Genomic DNA, 4,185 nt, shown 5'->3' with positions numbered 1-4,185 from the left:
AACAAATGGTGTTGGGAAAATTGGATAGCCACATGCAGAAGAATGAAACTGGACCATTTCCTTACACCACACACAAAAACAGACTCCAAATGGTTGAAAGACCTCAATGTGAGACAGGAGTCCATCAAAATCCTAAAGGAGAACACAGGCAGCAACCTCTTTGACCTCAGCCGCAGAAACATCGCCAAAGGCAAGGGAAGCAAGGGCAAAAATGAACTATTGGGACCTCATCAAGATAAAAAGCTTTTGCACAGCAAAGGAAACAGTCAACAAAACCAAAAGACAACCGACAGAATGGGAGAAGATATTTGCAAATGACATATCAGATAAAGGGCTAGTATCCTAAATCTATAAAGAACTTATGAAACCCAACATCCAAAGAACAAATAATCCAATCAAGAAATGGGCAGAAGACATGAACAGACATTTTTCCAAAGAAGACATCCAAATGGCCAACAGACACAACAGAGCACTTTTGTGCTCAACATCGCTCGGCATCAGGAAAATCCAAATCAAAACCTCAATGAGATACCACCTCACACCAGTCAGAATGGCTAAAATTAACAAGTCAGGAAACAAGAGATGTTGGCGGGGATGCATAGAAAGGGGAACCCTCCTACACTGTTGGTGGGAATGCAAGCTGGTGCAACCACTTTGGAAAACAGTATGGAGGTTCCTCAAAAAGTTGAAAATAGAGCTACCGTATGACCCAGCAATTGCACTATTGGGTATTTACCCCAAAGATACAAATGTAGTGATCCAAAAGGGTACATGCACCCCGATGTTTATAGCAGCAATGTCCACAAGAGCCAAACTATGGAAAGAGCCAAGATGTCTATCGACAAATGAATGGATAAAGAAGAAGTGGTATATATATACAATGGAATATTATGCAGCCATCAAAAGGAATGAAATCTTGCCATTTGCAATGACATGGATGGAACTGGAGGGTGTTATGCTGAGCGAAATAAGTCAATCAGAGAAAGACATGTATCATATGACCTCACTGATATGAGGAATTCTTAATCTCAGGAAACAAACTGAGGGTTGCTGAAGTGGTGGGGGGGTGGAAGGCATGGGGTGGCTGGGTGATAGACATTGGGGAGGGTATGTGCTATGGTGAGCGCTGTGAATTGTGTAAGACTGTTGAATCACAGACCTGTACCTCTGAAAGAAATAATATATTATATGTTAAAAAAAAAAAAAAGAAAACCCTCTTACACTGTTGGTGGGAATGCAAGTTGGTACAGCCACTTTGGAAAACAGTGTGCAGGCTCCTCAAAAATTTAAAAATAGAGCTACCCTATGACCCAGCAATTGCACTCCTGGGTATTTACCCCAAAGACACAGATGTACTGAAAAGAAGGGCCAAATGCACCCCAATGTTCATAGCAGCAATGTCCACAATAGCCAAACTATGGAAAGAGCCGAGATGCCCTTCAACAGATGAATGGATAAAAAAGATGTGGTCCATATATACAATGGAATATTACTCAGCCATCAGAAAAGATGAATACCCAACTTTTACATCAACATGGATGGGACTGGAGGAGATTATGCTAAGTGAAATAAGTCAAGCAGAGAAAGTCAATCATCACATGGTTTCACTTATTTGTGGAACATAAGGAATAGCATGGAGGACATTAGGAGAAGGAAGGGAAAAATGGCAGGGGAATTGGAGGGAGAGATGAACCATGAGAGACTACGGACTCTGAGAAACAAACAGGGTTTTAGAGGGGAGGTGGGAGGGGAGATTGGTTAGCCCGGTGATGGGTATTAAGGAGGGCACGTACTGCATGGAGCACTGGGTGTTATATGAAAACAATGGATCGTGGATCACCACATCAAAAACCAATGATGTATTGTATGGTGACTAACATAACATAATAAAATTTAAAAAAAAGAAAACTAATGATGTAATGTATGGTGATTAACATAACATAATAAAATTTAAAATATATATATATACAAAAAAAAAAAGAAGATAGTAGGAGGGAAAAATGAAGGGGGGCAAATTGGAGGGGGAGATGAACCATGAGAGATGATGGACTCTGAAAAACAAACTGAGGGTTCTAGTGGGGAGGGGGGTGGGGGGATGGGTTAGCCCGGTGATGGGTATTAAAGAGGGCACATTCTGCATGTAGCACTGGGTGTTATATGCAAATAATGAATCATGGAACACTACATCAAAAACTAATGATGTAATGTATGATGATTAACTTAACTTAATATAAATAAATAAATAAATAAATAAATAAATAAATAAAATAATCTCCCTCCCAGGCTAAAGTTTTAGACTCCAGAAGTAATTGACTTGCTACCTCCGGTTTGTAAACTAAATGATGCTTAAGTGGAGAAACACAATTGTGGAGGGTTCCAGTGGGAGGCCCAAAGGTGGGAACTGATGAAGAGCACAGAGGGCTTTCCTGGAGCATTAGAAACTACACTGAGGACCTTCCACCTTTTACCTTGAGGATGGATCCTGGCAGGAAACTCTCCAGTGTTGACTGAACAGGTAAAGACACATGACAAGAACTCACTGACCTTAAACAGCTCTCTCCTGATCCTGCTAGAGAAAGAGACAGATAAATATACTACTGTGTATCAGTTACCTGTTGCTGCCTAACAAATTACCTCAAAACTTTGAGGCTTAAAACAGCACACATATATTACCTCACAGTTTGTGTGGGTCAGGAATCCAGGCATAGCTTAGCTGAGCCTGCTGTTTTAGGATCTCTCACAGGGTTATACTCAGGTGTTAGCAGGTGCTGGGGTCTTATCTGAAGGTTCAACTAGGGAAGGACCTGCTTCCAAGTTCAATCAGTGGTTGTTCCCAGATTCAACTCTTCACAGGCTGTTGGACTCACAGCCTCAGTTCCCCACTGACTGATGGCCAGAGGTTGCTCTCAGTTCCCCACCACGTAGGCCCTTCCAATATGGCAGTTTGCTTCATTAAAATGTACAAGTGTGGAAGCTGGAAGCTGATAGAGAGTCTGCCAGCAGGGCAGAAGTCACTATCTTATGAAACTTATCATAGAAGTGACATCCCAACACCCTTGCTATATTCTATTGGTTAGAGGCAAGTTACAGATCTTGTCCACACTTGGGGGCAGGGGGTAGGGATTACACAAGCGTGTGAATATCAGGAAGCAGAGATTATTCCGGCCATCCAGGAAGATGCCTGCCACTGTATGTGATTCATTGTGATTTAGTGGGATGAACAATAATCAAGTTATCACCCAAGGAATGCTCTTTGAAATGCATGTTGAGTATTCTGGCATGCCCCAATGGTGATAAATTTGGACAGAGTCTCTTCCGACTCTAAAATGCCACTTTATGGTATGTCAGAAATGTTGCTTTGGTAGAAAGTCAGCATTATGATATCACCACAATAGAACTTATAAAAGAAGTTCCTTAAAGAACGATCTCTAACTCCCATGACTTTGCAACACTGCCTTCAAAGCATAAGCCTCAGACGTCACAGGCTCATATTTGTGTCCTTATCAGAAATTCCTGTGTAGTAGAGCAAAGAGTTCCTGGGCTTTGGAGTCTCTCAGCTGGGATGATGAGGTCTGACCACTGAGTGGCCTTGACCAAGGTCCTTAACCATCAAATCCCAGTTCTTTTTAATGCCTAAAATAAGAACAATAATACTTAGCTCAATTAAGGTCATCTGAAGCACTCATAAGAAAAGAGAAAATATTAGTACCCTTATCTTTCTTTTGCCACAATTCCTGGACCTATGTAGACTTATTTGATTATTTAACGTTGACTTAACACCAAGAATGTAAAAAGCACAAATGTTAGGGGTTTTTTTTTTTAGTAAAGTGAAACTTTAGAATCTTTCATTCTTCCTGATTATTTGCTGTGCAAATCATCATAACGAAGGACTTATTTATAAATTGCCCTAGAGTTCTTTAACACATTTAGATTCAACCATCCATAAACAGTGACATTTTTAACATGGAACACCGGTGACATCAACAGAAACCAGCTCTGGCTGATTTCAGAAAAAGGGAGTTTACTGGAAGCATGTTGGATTGCTTCTAGAATCAACTGTAAGCTACAGCAGAAGTTCTAAAAGTATGGTCTGTGGACTCCTGGGGTCTCTGAGACCCTTCCAAGGAATTTTCAAAGTGAAAACTAATGCTGTTATAATACTAAAACGTTCTTTGACATTTTCAC

Source organism: Neomonachus schauinslandi, chromosome 9, assembly GCF_002201575.2.
Source record: "Neomonachus schauinslandi chromosome 9, ASM220157v2, whole genome shotgun sequence".
Lineage (NCBI taxonomy): Eukaryota > Metazoa > Chordata > Mammalia > Carnivora > Phocidae > Neomonachus > Neomonachus schauinslandi.
The sequence above is the reverse complement of the archived record's forward strand: the minus strand, read 5'-3'. Positions refer to the sequence as shown.